We start from the raw sequence: 16,790 nt of genomic DNA, 5'->3' as shown, positions 1-16,790 counted from the left end.
GCATGAGGGGGATCCCCTCGGTCCTGAAGATAGTACACGATATCGCAGTCTTGTTGGTACTCTTCAATATCTCACATTAACACGTCCAGATTTGTCATTTGCTGTTAACAAAGTCTGCCAGTATCTTCATGCTCCTATAACCTCTCATTGGTCAGCTGTTAAAAGGATACTACGATATGTTAAAGATACAGTCAATGTTGGTATAACGTTTCAGCGGTCATCATCCACTCTTCTGAGTGCCTTCTCAGATGCTGATTGGGCTGGCTCTCTTGAAGACAGACGTTCCACTGGTGGGTTTGCCATATTTGTTGGTTCTAATCTTGTCTCTTGGAGTGCTCGCAAACAGGAAACTGTCTCAAGATCTAGTACTGAAGCAGAATACAAGGCTTTAGCTAATGCTACAGCAGAATTAATATGGGTTGAAGCTCTTCTGAGTGAACTTGGCGTTCCGTTAAAGAAGAAACCGACTCTATGGTGTGATAATCTGGGAGCTACATATCTTTCTGCAAATCATGTGTTTCATGCCCGCACAAAGCACATTAAGATAGACTTTCACTTTGTACGTGAAAGAGTTGCCCGTAAACAGTTGGACATTCGGTTTATCTCCACCAAAAATCAAGTTGCTGATGGTTTCACAAAGGCGCTTCCAGTCAAGAATCTGCAAGAGTTTCGTCATAATCTAAATCTCGTTCGTCACACTCCGTAGTTTAGATTAAGGGGGGTGTTAGATGTAATAAGTCCTGACACGTATACTATATGGAGTAGTACTCCAACACGTCTACGTGTCCTACCTGTACACGCCATTGTGGAACTTTTCCACCTATATAACATGCAACACGAGACCTCAACGGGTCATCGTTTCCGCCTAGGTTAATACAGTCCAAGAACAAAGGTTAAGCGCCTCAGCAAACACGAATTAAAATGTCCGGCCGAAAGATAGCTAAAGCAGCGATTGGGCGGCACCTGGTGTGGCTCATCCGATCTTGTGCCTGGCCACTTTCCGAGCTGCCTGCCCGCCACCTGCCTGCACTAGTCGTGGCTCACGACTTCACGCGCTCCTGTTCCTGAGCTGACATAACATGGAACCTGTAAAATGAACTTTGGGATCACAATCTTTTTTTTTAGAGAGAGGAGGGATCACAATCATGTGTACTTTCACGCGAATTACTATGAGCTCTAGTTCGATTTGATCTGGGCTGGTTCCCACGGCACAACAGCCTGCTGTATTAGACGGACTGAGATCCGGTGCCTCGCTGAAAGCAAGGCACAGAGCGCCTTGAGGCAGCCTATCTGCCGCTCAATGGTCATCCAACGGACAGCAGCGGAAAGGTTGGGTCAGAAACCAGTCAATGCCTGCCTCCCTTCATCCTCACGCGCGCACAAGGCAAAGTAGGGCCGCGGAAAAAGAATGAGCGCGGACGGCTCATCCCGGGCAGAGCACCGCCGTCGCCGCCCGCCGCCGCTGTGGGAGGCGAGCCGTCCGCCCCCGTGTTCGCGCTCACCTCCCTCTGCTCGGTCCGCCTCAGCTGGCCCTCCGCCCCATCCGGCGCTAACGGCCGCTCACCTCCAGCTCGCTTTGCCCTTCCGCCGGCCGCCGGCGAGAGCCCATCTCTCGGCTCGCTTTGCTCCTCCGTCGTCCCCAGAAACTGCTATCTCTGTGTAAAAGTTGCATGTTCCTGTGTGCTCTAGGACGCCCGGTCCGGTTGGACGGACGAGGAGGAGGGAGGAGGGGGCCATCGCGGCGGGCAGAGGCAGGCGCCGGATGGGAGGCGAACGGTGCGAGCCGGAGGTGGGTGGCCGTCGGCGTCGGATGGGGCGGACGGCCATCTCGAGAGGATGAACGAGCAGAGGATGAAGGGAGGCAGGCCGGGAAGAGCTGCGCGCTCCCACGGCGGCGGCGGCATGCGGCGTGCTCTGCCCGGGAAGAGCAGCGCGCCCGTTCTTTTCCTGCGTGAGGATGAAGGGAGACAGCCAGGCAGGGCATTGACTCGCTTCTGACCCATCCTTTCCGTTGCTGTCCGTTGGATGCCGATTGAGCGGCAGATAGGCTGCCTCAAGGCGCTCCGTGCCTTGCTTTCAGCGAGGCACCGGATCTCAGTCCGTATTAGACGTCCCAGGTGAATGCTTCTTAATTCTTAAACTGTTAGGCTGGTCATAGTGGTAAGTATCATGTAGTAGTATTATGCATATGATACTTGTGTATGATACTATCTCTATAGTGGTTAGTATTAGCATTATGAAGTAGTATCATAGTCATGTTATATTAATTGCTTTTTAGAATCTCAATACAAATTTGTGCACAAGATTTGTTTGGCATTAACTTTTCTCGTGACATGCGCTATGATACAGTATCTACCTATGTTACTCTAATCTCCTCTCTCCTCATTAATTAGCTGCCACATCAGCATTTTTGTGAGACCAATGTGCATTATACTAGCTATGATACTAGCACTATGGCTGGCCTTAGGCCCAAGCTTCAGGGATGGGGGCACCTATTAAGTTGTTCGGTCGGTTAAAACAAGTAGAATATTTTGTCGAAACGAACACAAACCAAGCAGTAGCTAATTAGTTCCGGAATCCGCCCCACGGCCGAGTGGACGCAAGTTCGAACCCCATTGCCAGACGGATTATCGAGTTAAAAATGTTCAAATTTAAAATTTTGCTCGAGTTCAAAACTTGCTCGAATTTTGAAAATTCTCAAATCTGAATTTTTTCAAATATGAACAATGCACGATTCCAAAATTTGCTCGAATTTAAAATTTGTTTGAATTTAAAATTTGCTCAAATTTTAAAAATGCTCGAGTTTAAAATTTGCTCGAATTTGAAAAATGCTCAATCAAAGAAAGAAAAAAACAAAAAAAATGAAAAAAGAAAACCGACAGAACCCGAAAAAGAACCGAAGAAAAAAGAAAAAAGAAAATCCGTAACAAAATGGGCCGTGGCCCAGTTCGCTCGCGCATGCGTGCAGGGCTTAATACGCCCCACTTATGGGCGGGAATTAGGATTTTCCCCTGTAATGCCGCTATGTGCGGCCCCGAAGATTCGCGCCAAGAGAAAACAAGCCGGGCCGGCTCATTTAGGGCATAACATGGATGTTGTCCGTTGTTTTGGTTTTCTGTTATTCGTTTTTACTGTTCAGATTCAAAAACTTTTTAAATCTTCTCAAAAAATGTTTAAATTTGAAGATAATTAAATTTGAAATGTTCAAATTTAAAAATGTTTAAAATTCGAAAATGTTCAAATTTAAAAATGTTCAAAATCGGAAATATTTAAATTTGGAAATTCAAACTTTTCAAAAAGGTTAGATTAAACATATTCAGATTTGAATTTTTCAAATAATAAAAAAAGTCAAAACTTGAAAATTTTAGATAAAAATGTTCAAACTTGAAAAATAATGCTCGAATCTAAAAAAAAGTTAAAAACTGAAAAGATTCAAATTTTAAGAAAGTTCAAAACAAACCAAAACTAGGCAAAAAAAACAGAAGAAAACAAAGAGAAAATAGGAGAAAAATACCAGGAGCCAAAAAAAAACAAAATCAGAGAACTCAAATATCCTTCTCGCCACTAATGGGTCTGGCCCAGAACTTCGTCGCTTCAGGCGGCCTCAATGGTTGGGGCCGCATTGAACGGTGAATAGGTTTCACCTTCAGGGATCTTAGAGTCAAAGATGAGTTTGCCGTTGGAAGCATTTCTATATGGGCGGCCCATTTGGTACAACCTACAACATGTATACTTCCTTTCTTCTGAAAATCCAAATTGGAAATGTTAATGATGGTCGCAGTAAATGTTTGTGTAGTAAAAACAAATCTTAAAGTATTACCCAAAATTTGCTCTTACATAAGAAATCAAAAGTTCATAGAATTATATAGAAATGTGCATGGTATAAAAGAGAAATGTTTATATGTCATCTTCTGTCTCTAAATAGGAGGCCTCCATTACCTGATTTCACTCAACATGCAAGTATGACACATCATCAAGTCCACCTAAGCTACCCTTCCGTTTCCATTCTGTACGTACAACCCCATTTCATTGCATTGAGCAAATTGCACTTGACCGTTTCCAACTAGGAATTATTTACAAACAAGAAAAATGAAGCCCATTACGTTTGATCCTCTTCCCAACAGCAACTTCCAGAAAAAAAAAGGTGGCCTCTTCCTCTCCCTCGCTAATGAATTTAATGAATGGAAACATAAATGTTTGCCGTTCCTATTAAATCCATTCGAACCCAATGCATGCCTTCCGTCCTTAGATGGATCCAGATCAGTTGAGGCTGCCTTTGTCTCCCGCGAGCATGTCGAGGCTGAGGCTTCAGTCGATCCAGGTCACACAAACCTGTCAAGATATAGGGGTATTAGGTCTCTCTCTCTCTCTCTCTCTCTCTCTCTCTCCATTTAAGCTATGTGTTTTTCTCACAGATTCAGTTATGTGTTTTTCCCGCAGATGTTTCAACAACGGGGATTTCTGATGGGAAGCAGTTTCAGGATAATTGTTTGATTCTGTATTCTGATATTTTTATAAGTCTTCTTTTACCTTTTTAGTGATGTGGGCAGGAATGAACTTATTCACTTCTATTCTACCATTTCAGATTCACTCGACAGACCGATGTTAATATGTACAGTTACAGTTTTTCTACCATCCTGGAAGTGTAAAATATGAAACCGATGTCTCATTACTCGAATGTTTGATAGGTAATTTATAAAGAGTTTCATTCTATGCCCCCTACAAAATTCCATGCCCCTGATTCTAAAGTCTCATGTTGCTTTCCATTGGAATAGCCTAGTCTTAATATTTTCCTAATGCAGGTTAAAGATATCAGAGATGCTGAAAAAAATTATGTTCTACAAACAGGTCAGTGATTACAAATATGCAGATTATATGCAGGTTAAAAAAATCTAATTGTTCAATCGCATTTTTTATGTGTAGGAAAAGAGAGAATGTATTCTATGCTTCAGATGAAACAGCGTGACTCTGATTTAGGCTTGAGGCAGATAATTTTTCATGTATCTGTGATACTATTAGTTTCTACCTTGTCTTCAGATTTAATAGACTACTAAAAAGATGCATGCGTCTTAGCTTCTGTTAGGCACGTCCCAAGTATTCGGCAAAATGTCAACATCCCAAAACTTGCACATGGTTGTTTTCTTTGTTTTGTGAATAATGGTTGTTTGTTAATGGTAGGATAACAACATTTCAACCAAGCATTGAGTAATTAATATAGCCAGTTTATTTATCAAAATGTGTTGCCCTCTTCTATTCACATATATTTATCTTCTTCTATTTCCATGAGTACTATATAAATTAAAACTTAATCTTATTTATTTCTTTGTTTCATCTGAGACACTCAACAATTTTAGTCTATTGTCTGGTACTGGCTTCATTGGTTAAAAGGGTGAGTTGATCTCTCTCTCTCTCTCTCTCTCTCCCCTCTCTCTCTCTCTCTCTCTCTCTCTCTCTCTCTCTCTCTCTCTCTCTCTCCCTCTCTCTCTCTCTCTCTCTCTCTCTCTCTCTCTCTCTCTCTCTCTCTCTCTCTCTCTCTCTCTCTCTCTCTCTCTCTCTCTCTCTCTCTCTCTCTCTCTCTCTCTCTCTCTCTCTCTCTCTCTCTCTCTCTCTCTCTCTCTCTCTCTCTCTCTCTCTCTCTCTCTCTCTCTCTCTCTCTCTCTCTCTCTCTCTCTCTCTCTCTCTCTCTCTCTCTCTCTCTCTCTCTCTCTCTCTCTCTCTCTCTCTCTCTCTCTCTCTCTCTCTCTCTCTCTCTCTCTCTCTCTCTCTCTCTCTCTCTCTCTCTCTCTCTCTCTCTCTCTCTCTCTCTCTCTCTCTCTCTCTCTCTCTCTCTCTCTCTCTCTCTCTCTCTCTCTCTCTCTCTCTCTCTCTCTCTCTCTCTCTCTCTCTCTCTCTCTCTCTCTCTCTCTCTCTCTCTCTCTCTCTCTCTCTCTCTCTCTCTCTCTCTCTCTCTCTCTCTCTCTCTCTCTCTCTCTCTCTCAAATATAAAACATCTCCCTGTTAAGAGCATTAGTCATTAGTGATTCGACACAAAAATCCAAATCTATTGAGTTGCACAACTACAGTTCTTCTGAACTTTGGTAGGATCAGTTCTTATGTATGATTAGTGTATCTCAGTGAACATTTTTTATTGGAAAAAAGCTTGAAATCAAGATTTTCAATGGTAGACCTCTTGCTTGAGTTGCTACTATTTACATCCATGTCTTCGTAGCTGTTTGTTCAAATATGGTTGTTTCAATCTAATAATCTCATGTTCTTTTTTTTGAATGACCTATTCTATACACAACCTTATATTTTGGTGCAGAGGGGATGTAGGTGAAACCCATGCAATAGGAAACGTGTTGTTGGCATTATTTGGGTTGGAGATTTGTAAGGCAATACAACTATACCACTGAATCGTGGTGAAGCTATTAAAGCAAGACAAGATTGAAAGGTGTGGAGGAGGAGGAGGCCGACCGGAGGAGGAGGTGGTGGTGGTGGCGAGGGTGGTGGAGGGCGAGGTGGTGGAGGAGGTGGTGTTGGTGGTGGTGGACGTGATGGAGGTGGTGGAGGAGGAGATGGTGGTGGTCGTGGTGGTGGAGGAGGAGGAGGTGGAGGAGGAGGAGGTGGAGGAGGAGGTGGTGGTGGGTGGTCGCCGGAGGAGGAGGATGAGGAGGTGGTGGTGGAGGTGGTGGAGGAGGAGGTGGTGGTGGAGGTGGTGGTGGTGGTGGTGGGTGGTCGCCGGAGGAGGAGGATGAGGTGGTGGTGGTCGCCGGAGGAGGAGGAGAAGGTGGTGGTGGTGGTTGCCGGAGGAGGAGGAGAAGGTGGTGGTGGTGGTCGCCGGAGGAGGAGGAGGTGGTCACTAGAGGAGGAAGCTGTAGGAGGAGGTCGACGAGTGGTGGAGGAGGACTGGAGGAGGAGGAGGGAGGAGAAGTGGAGGAGAAGGAGGAGAAGTATGGGAGAAAGAGAGGAGGAGTAGAAGCGTCCCCCAAATTCAAATTTCGGGCTAAGAATTCGGTCGCGCATGTGCATATGGCGCGCCACGGAAAAAAATTCGATTTTTTATTTTTGCAGGAAAAATCTTAACTTTGCCGTAATTTTTTATTCTTTTAGAATTTGGTGATTCTAAAGATTGGCTATCCGGGTAAACCCAGGTGAATGTGGATGTAGAATTTTCTTCCAGCCATTTTGATATATTGTGCGTTTTTTCCGGAATTCGTTTGCAACCAGAAATCCAGTTTGATAATTTTGCAACGCAATTTTGTAAAGAAAATTTAAAATAATTCATGTTTGTTAATTCTCAGTGGTACTAGATGACATAATACATGGGCACCTCCAAAGATTTTATTTTTTTCAATTTTCTATCTATTTCTTTTGTATTTTACAAAGCTAAAAAAGGCAATCCAATGGGGGAGGGGGTGGAATTGTGTGGAGAGAAAAAAAACCCTACACTTTCTGTGGCGCATATGGAAATATGTGCCATAGAAGTATGCGCCACAGAATTGTAGCCTCGTACTATCTGTGGTGGGCCCCCACAAGGAATTCTATGGCCCATATACCAACATGCGCCACAAAATTTTAACTTTCAGATGGGCCACAAAATTCTCTTTGCTCATGTACAGTACTAGACCCCGCGTGAGTCTTATAGAGATTACGTGGCGCACCCGTTCACCTGCACCACTAAAAGCCACAATTCTATAGCGCATCCAGTATTACATGCGCCACAGAAACCACATTTTTAGATGCGCCATAGAATACATTACTACCTATAATAGTTTTTTAGTAGTATTTACAAAATACTAAAGAATTATTTTTCAGCTAAATTAGGAAAATAACACAAAACTAAAGAAGAACAAAACTAAAGAAGAAGGAATTTTTTTTACAGTACGTCCATTGGCGCACCTTTATAGAAGGCGTAGAAAATGTACAAGATCATGTCGTAATCGCAAAGCAGAGAACACCTCACACCAACCTTGTTTACACTAGCTAGGCTACTATCTCGCAAGATCTATGAAAACACCATCAACACCGGCCCTAGCTAAGAGTATCACCACCAGCGGCCTTGATAGCGTTTTGGGGGCTGGGAGCGAAAATGAGCTCGCATCGGTGCGGCCCAAACGACGCCGGCTAGTTTTCGAGCCCAATAGAATCGCTGGCAACCCCGTGCTGGCTACTTCGCCAAGGCGTGCATCGGGCACGCCGGCGCCTCGCGGAACGACAGTTTTCGCGGGTGGGGCTACCTTATCAGCGAGAGGATGCGGCGTTTCACATCAGAAACGACGTGGGGAGGTTGGTCATCGGCGTTAATGGCCTCCCGCGCGGAAACCCAAATGGCGAGGGCGGCGACTGGCCACGCGGCGTTCACCTACCTTACCGACGCGCCTTCAATGCGCGCCGCCTCCCTTAAAACCCCACCGGCGCACACTTCTCGCTTTTCCCGCTAGCTACGCAATATATAAGAGATAGAATAGGATAGAGGTAACTGAGAGTGGAGCACGCGGAGACACGGAGTTGATTCCCGTAGTTCCCTTCAATTGCAAGAAGGTACATCGTTTGGAGGAGTGTGGTTGCTACGAAAGTCAAACCAATGCCACGAAGGCTTCACTCAGGTCTCCTGTGAGCAACGCCACGAAGGCCTAGCCCATTTCCACTAAGGGATTTCCTCGAGGCGGGAACTGGGCCTTTACAATGTTCTTGGGGCACACATCCACAACCAAATTGGAGGCTCCCAAATCTGTAACAACACAACAATCAACAATAATACATCAACAACAAACAAATAGGGATCCAAAGAGGAACACTAGCAAGAGGGCCCTCAAGCATATATATGAGGGGGAAATGAGAATCGCTTCGGTGATGATGTAGATCGGGGTCTTCTCCTTCGAATCTCAAAAGATCAAGAGCTTTGGTTGGGTGGAGGAGGAGATCTTGCAAATCTTGTGTTCTTGAGGTGGCTCTAATGGTGGTGAGGCTTGGAAGAATTTTGTGCAATGATTGAGCAAATTGGGAGGAAGAAGAAGGGGGGTATAAATACCCCCTCTCAAAATCCAGCCGTTCGGGACTTTCGAGGGCCGGATAATCCGGCCTAAGTTAGGGCCGGATAATCCGCCCCTCCCCCCCCCAAAAAAAATTCCGGCCCTGGGGAAATTCAGGCCCACTGCCAGGGGAGTACTGAGCCACATCGCCTCGAGTCCTTAGCCGATTTTTGGGGCCCGGATATTTTGCAAATATCCGGCCCGGATTATCCGGCCTGGTGAAACATTTTCTGCTTCCTTTTGTCTTATTTTTTCACACAAGACACCCATATACATGTATCTATATAATCTATGCACCACTTTATCAAACATTAGTGAATCACATATATTGATATCAAACACTCCAAAACTAGTACAGTACAAGTTGCCTCACGGCTTCGCCGTGCCGCCGCCACCACCGCTAGGAGCACAGACGCGGGCCCTCGCTAGGGAACGACGGAGCCAGATGACGCCGGAGGAGAGGATCCTGCCGAACAACGCCCTCGACAGCCCGGCCTGGGCACGGTGATACGTCTCCGACGTATCGATAATTTCTTATGTTCTATGCCATATTATTGATGATACCTACATGTTTTATGCACACTTTATGTCATATTCGTGCATTTTCCGGAACTAACCTATTAACAAGATGCCGAAGTGCCAGTTCCTGTTTTCTCGCTGTTTTTGGTTTCGAAATCCTAGTAACGAAATATTCTCGGAATTGGACGAAACGAAGACCCGGGGGCCTATTTTTCCACGGAGCTTCCGGAAGACCGAAGAACATACGAAGTGGGGCCACGAGGTGGCCAAACCACATGGCGGCGCGGCCAAGGGGGCCCGCGCCGCCCCGTGGTGTGGGTCCCTCGTCGGGCCCCCGACTCTGCCCTTCCGCCTACTTAAAGCCTCCGTCGCGAAACCCCTGATGCGAAAAACCACGATACGGAAAACCTTACTGAGACGCCGCCGCCGCCGATCCCATCTCGGAGGATTCTGGAGATCTCCTCCGGCACCCTGCCGGAGAGGGGATTCATCTCCCGGAGGACTCTACACCGCCATGGTCGCCTCCGGAGTGATGAGTGAGTAGTTCACCCCTCGGACCATGGGTCCATAGCGGTAGCTAGATGGTTGTCTTCTCCTCATTGTGCTTCATTGTTGGATCTTGTGAGCTGCCTAACATGATCAAGATCATCTATCTGTAATTCTATATGTTGTGTTTGTCGGGATCCGATGGATAGAGAATACCATGTCATGTTAATTATCAAGTTATTACATATGTGTTGTTTATGATCTTGCATGCTCTCCGTTTCTAGTAGAGGCTCTGCCAAGTTTTTACTTTTAACTCCAAGAGGGAGTACTTATGCTCGATAGTGGGTTCATGCCCGCATTGACACCCGGGACAGATGATGAGAAAGTTCTAAGGTTGTGTTGTGCTTGTTGCCACTAGGGATAAAACATTGGCGCTATGTCCGAGGATGTAGTTGTTGATTACATTACGCACCATACTTAATGCAATTGTCCGTTGCTTTGCAACTTAATACCGGAGGGGTTCGGATGATAACTCTGAAGGTGGACTTTTTAGGCATAGATGCAGTTGGATGGCGGTCTATGTACTTTGTCGTAATGCCCAATTAAATCTCACTATACTTATCATGTCATGTATGTGCATTGTTATGCCCTCTCTATTTGTCAATTGCCCGACTGTAATTTGTTCACCCAACATGCTTTTATCTTATGGGAGAGACACCTCTAGTGAACTGTGGACCCCGGTCCATTCTTTTAAATACTGAAATACAAATCTGCTGCAATACTTGTTTTTACTGTTTTCTCTCGCAAACAATCATCTTCCACACAATACGGTTAATCCTTTGTTACAGCAAGCCGGTGAGATTGACAACCTCACCGTTTCGTTGGGGCAAAGTACTTTGGTTGTGTTGTGCAGGTTCCACGTTGGCGCCGGAATCTCCGGTGTTGCGCCGCACTACATCCCGCCGCCATCAACCTTCAACGTGCTTCTTGACTCCTACTGGTTCGATTAAACCTTGGTTTCTTACTGAGGGAAACTTGCCGCTGTGCGCATCACACCTTCCTCTTGGGGTTCCCAACGAACGTGTCAACTACACGCATCACACGGCGTTTCGAAGACGAGCGTGCCGTCAAGCTCGCGCGGACGGACAACCGCTCGGGCGGCTGCTTCAACAACGTCGGCCGCCGTGTCTGGTGGTACGGCCGCAACGTCAACGACACGCTCCGCCAGTACGGCTTGCACCCGCGACCACGGGCAATGGAGCCGGTGTACTTCCCGCAGGAGGTGGCCATGGCGCCAGCGCCGACCCTGCAGAGGGCGCCGGAAAGGACCGCGGCGTCCGGAAGCTCGCGCACCGGATCGTCGTCTGCCATCGCGCGCAGTCGCTCGACCGTGCCTCCTTCCGAAGGCGGCGTCGTCATCCGCGACGAGGCGAGGCGCGCGTCATCTGCTCCGGCCCGTCGGACGACGGGGTTAGGCTGCTGCTCCCCCGTCAAGGAAGAGGACGCCGCGGCCTCACCACCACTTCCACCGGCGAAGAAGCAATGGTGGGAGAAGGAGGTCGAGGCGCCGGCGGCCATCCGTGGCGACGACGACGAGGAGGAGTTCCCCGGCCAGAACTTCATCCTCGACCACTCCGTGGATGAAGACTACCGGCATATCGCGACCGACCCGCGGCAGGCGGCGGTGTGGTCCGCTAGGGACCACGGTGCCAACTACGTCAACCTTGCCGGACCATCCGAGTTGCCGGCGCCAAAGGAGGAGAAGGCTGATGAGGAGGAGGCCGACGAGGCCGACAGCTGGTCCTTCGGGTCATCTAGCGCCGACGGCGACGACCTGGACTTCAGCGTCTTCGACTCCCAGTGCCGCTAGATGTTTTTTTAGTTTTTTTAGTTTGAATTCGCGTTAAATTTGAACAAATTTTGTTCGAACTCCGTATGAATATCGTTTTCATAATTTGAATTTGACTTTCTAAATCTATCGGGACCGCCGGTTTAGGGATGCCGGTGTGGGAGCAGCATCCCCAATAGAGAATGCTCTACCGGCGCCCTCCCTATGACAGTGCCAACGTCCTGTCTGCACCTATTTAGGGGCCGCTGATGGAGATGCTCTAAGACCCACTACTTCAGTTCTTGTAGGATGCGGTCACCGAGAACTGACCATCCTCACCTTCTTACGTAAACTAGATTTAGATGTGCGCCTTGGCACACGACCCCGTAGATCTCGTGTGAAAATTTATTTTGTATATAATACTCTCTACAATAAAAATCAGGTGGTCCCCGGACCTTCCGAACCGGGAAACAACTTGTAAACGCCATATTAAGTGTTTATAGAAATTGATGATAAGCAAGTAGCATCAAGCATGGCTTGAACATAGTTGATATAGAGCAGTACACAGAACACATGCAATAGATACTTAAGAAATAACATGCTACTTGAAATTATAAGGCATAACAACATAATACAATAGTTACTAAAGGGTTAATTTATACATGGCAACCACCCGCCTAGCACATCATGCTTCTCAGCCTAGGATTGCTTCCTCGTCTTCTCGAGACGCTTCTCCATATTGGGACCTCGAGATTGATTCTAATAGCCCGGTCTGCAATATTGTGCGGAAGAGTAATTAGTACAGCTTGTCAAAAGATGTTATTGTGAGCGAATAACAAAGGGCATAGGCACACTGTCTACCCGATATCATAAACACAGGTTCTACTGCTTAGTCCTTAATATTTATCCTACAGGCAGAGAAATTGCCAAACTTGGTTGACTATCTACTCCTTACTGAAATATGCACCCAATATCCTCTGAACATAAAAGGAATTCAATGTGTCTTTCAGATTTCACACCTAGTTCTGGTTTAAGTTTTCTTCTTTCTACGTCCATCTATATAAGCTGTCAGAGATTGCTGCCTACGTCTAGAAACAATTTTCATACAACCTGGTTCAACAAAGGAGATTGAAGACACTGCAAGCTGGTTTCCAGTAAGAAAAGGAGGTACCTCTTATCTGTTTAAATTGTGGTAGTTGATGGCGGGGCTTTCTTTGGATCATCAATCACAGGTGAACCAGGCTGACGTGACAATTAAGCTAACCATTAAAAATAAGCAGACCTGGTACAAATAATCATGAGCAATGTAATTTACCTGAGCTAAACCCATGGTAGATGACGCCAGTGGCTCCTTTCGATCATCATCACAGCTAAAGCAAGTCGATGTGACAGTTAAGCAAACAGTAAGAAATAAGCTGGTTGAGTACAGGCAGTGATGAACAACTGAACTCATCATGTAGGTATTTACCTCTCCTGATTCAACTTGAGGAAGCGAATCTTGTAACAAAGCCCTTTGAACGGATAAACTCTTAACATCTTCCATGACGTTGTACAAAATGACGGATGACAACTACCAGGTCACATGAATACTATGGAGGGACACTCTATACAAAACAATATCTTAGCCTTTGGTTTGTGAAACATGTTTGTAACACAGTGCATATATCAGAAATACGCAGGAAAGGGTTATAGAAGCTGCATGATGCAGGTGATTAACATAAAAAGTAACCAATCGGTAAAACCACTCGTGTATTGAGTCGGTAATTAGTAGAGAAAACAAACGTGTTTATAACCGTTGGGCTAGCACAATGTGTTCAATTTGATTAAAAGAACACAACACACCGACAACATAATAACAATGTAGAAAATCAATAGCCAAGCACATATTTTGACTTAAATAAAATACAAATATAGTAGTATGAGGAAAGGAGTAGCAGAGGAAACTTGACATGTCGGCAACGACAACTTTAGTCAACCAAGGACGTACCCTTATTCCAAATAGAGCATGTAAACATGTAGATAAATGGAAGTTAATAGACAAAAGATAAACATATGGAGTTGGAGAAAGGCAAATACCTGACGAATAGAAGAAGACATCAACGTCCTCAGGCAGAAATTGCCCCTGAAAATACACGACACGGGAGATGACCCTGTAACCCAAATATATATATGAGGCCATGCCAAAAAATTGTAACACTTAAGAGAAGAGAACATAAGCTAACGATTGGAAATAAAGAAATATTGCTATCACTAAGAGTAACAACAAGTACTGTATGATAAAACTAACAACCGACAGAGAAATACGACCAATATAATCTCGAAAGACTTGTATCATCCCAAGCAAATATAGCCCAGACTAAAAAAAATGTATGCAGAATAGACAAAGAACACCACAGGAAGGCAGCATAGGCTCACTATAAAGAAAGAAACAGAGAGTCTCATTTTGTTCGGACAGCTGTAGTAATAACCATGAACAAATGCAGCAATTACAGTGCGGAAACAAAAAATAAAAATAAAAGATATTAATGGCCCTCGTACTTTGCTGGTGCAGCAAGATCGAAAATACTGGAGACCATGGAAAAGAAATCAGTAAGCTAAAGTAAAGAGACCACCAACTATACTGAAAATGGTCCACAGATTGCAAAGAACATGCAGTAAGCACTCAGGGGCAATTTCGTGCTATCGAACTTTCATCCAATTTTGACTCATAATACTTCCAAAAAGGAAACTAAGATCGTATAGTTTAAAACAATATCGTTAGATGTGTTATGAAACATATTTCGATGATACTGTAATTTATAAACTTCAACAACAATTGTGTGAAAAGAAATGGTCAAAATATTTTTTTAAAGTATGTCGAAGACTGTCCATTTCTAAAAAAGGCATGTATTTCCATGCGGAGGGGGTACTAATGTACTTATGTACCTGAGACTGTACAAAGAGGACGAAGAGTGTTGTGCATCTCTGCAAGTGTTACACTGCCCTATTCATAAATTCACCAAGATGACGCCACACAGTGTACATGCTTGAGATACAGGTTTCATATGAATTAATCCATGCATTTATCTTCAGTTCTAAAGCATATACTTCAGCTAATTAATAGTCTTTCTGCAAACACTTGGCTACTTTAGATAAACTTGTTGTGATATTAAATTAACAATAGACAACACATTTGTAAAAAAAAATGAGTCCTATATTAATAAGTTGTTCAAGAATGCACTTTCTCAAAGAATATATACCAGCTAACTAAAAACAGATCAAATGATCCCATATTAATGATCTCCTCCAACGAACCAAAGTTCACCGTCAAGGCCAGTATCTTGACGCTAAAACGGAGACCTTACTTCATTGCCACATGATCAATATTACTTTCAATAATAAAATAACAAAACAGTAATAAGATGTATCCCAGAGAATTTACTGCAAAAACTCATAATAGCAAAATATTGACTTCAATCTTGGATTAACATCTAGTGCTGCAATTAGCCAACAATATATATCTGTTCTTGGCACTACTTCAATAATTACTACAATTACATTTATTACCATGAAACAAATCTAAATTCCTGAGCTCATAGACATGCTAAATAAAGGTCTTTGATAATTTATTTAGATCTGCACCTAAAAACGGAAGCTGCCTCTAATGCATATCAACAGAACAGATCAAAGTCAAATTGAGCAACATTTATCAATATAACACGGTTTTTTGAGCTTTCTTTTAGATTTTTTTTGTAGCTGCAACATATGGAAAGGAGATTTTATACATGGTATCACCTTGATAAGCATAGGGTGAAAACGCAGCACATCCCCCTAGCGTCCGAATGGATTAACACTCTTATGTAATATGTTATCTGTTTTATTTTCTTTGCCTTTGGGCTCTGTATATTTATAAATATTTGATGGGGTTGGAGTAATAAATTGTTGCAGGGAGTTTTTCCTAAAATTTCAAGGTAAATAAAATACAGAGAGGCAGGAGAAGAAGACTGAAACTGGGTGGTTTTACCTTCATTAAAATATTGCATACACTGTAGTAAAAATCTTGAGATCGTAAATTGTTTAGGGGTTTACAAATAATATCAACTTTAAATAAGATATAGCACAAAACCACACATTAACTTGCACCTTGCAAGCTGCATGGTATATGAAATTTTTATGATATCAGAAAGAAAACACACACATATGAGGTTAAGATAAAAGCCTGCCCTACGCAACTACCATTTCATTAGAGAAACGAAAAGCACCAGTAATCAACACATATGCACGCTTTCTGAAGAATGCAACGATCATAGGCTAAATTGCCACCAGGTAAATAAACCCTTTGGTATCCATAAGTTTAAACGAAGTAACAATATAGCAACACTCCTCGAAGATCATGGCTGCACTAAGAAGTAAAAGAATTGGAGTCACCAAGTATTATACTGATCATCTCAAATTCCGAGAGAACTGAATGTAAAACTATCAAGAATGATACATTCATGCAGTTATAAATCCAGGAAGCAAGTAAATTTAATTGAGCCACTGGTCAATTTCTCGCTACCGAAAACAAACCCCTCCAAACTATATGTCCACTATTAAAAAAACAAAGGATGTCACAATCATATCTTTCCTGCGGCATCGGCGGTACTTACGACTGTAAATAATGTATCCAAAGTTATCTAAAGAGCAGGGAAAATAAACAGTGCTCATCAATCCATGCAACTGCTATTTAGACACCAAAATTATGTATGAGCAAAATGGATTCGTAACCAAAGTGGATTGACTAATGGAGCTGCTTTAGGCCCTGGGTGAGAGCTTTTTCTTCCTGCTGCAACGACTTCTTAAGGCCGAATATGGGGACAATTTGTTGTTCAGTCATGTTATAACAGACTTGATGGGAAAAAGACATTACCATTGCTCACTGGTGAAATTTGATACCACCAAGCTCTAGTGCCTTGCCTTTAGTTGCT

General features: G+C 44.0%; 2 long non-coding RNA genes across 2 annotated transcripts; both read right to left on the bottom strand.

Annotated features, from left to right (window-relative positions):
* Positions 1-12,333: 12,333 nt before the first annotated feature.
* Positions 12,334-13,187, bottom strand: LOC124696281. Its single transcript, XR_007000664.1, has 3 exons — positions 13,160-13,187; positions 13,016-13,086; positions 12,334-12,616 (listed from the first exon to the last, which is right to left on the bottom strand). It is a non-coding gene; the product is annotated as an uncharacterized LOC124696281 (long non-coding RNA).
* Positions 13,188-13,329: 142 nt separating this feature from the next.
* Positions 13,330-15,266, bottom strand: LOC124696280. The gene is made up of 3 exons (XR_007000663.1): positions 14,770-15,266; positions 13,921-13,994; positions 13,330-13,448 (listed from the first exon to the last, which is right to left on the bottom strand). It is a non-coding gene; the product is annotated as an uncharacterized LOC124696280 (long non-coding RNA).
* Between the last annotated feature and the right edge of the window lie 1,524 nt (positions 15,267-16,790).

Source organism: Lolium rigidum, chromosome 3 (genome assembly GCF_022539505.1).
Source record: "Lolium rigidum isolate FL_2022 chromosome 3, APGP_CSIRO_Lrig_0.1, whole genome shotgun sequence".
Classification (NCBI taxonomy): Eukaryota; Viridiplantae; Streptophyta; class Magnoliopsida; order Poales; family Poaceae; genus Lolium; species Lolium rigidum.
This window is presented reverse-complemented; position numbering and strand designations above follow the sequence as displayed.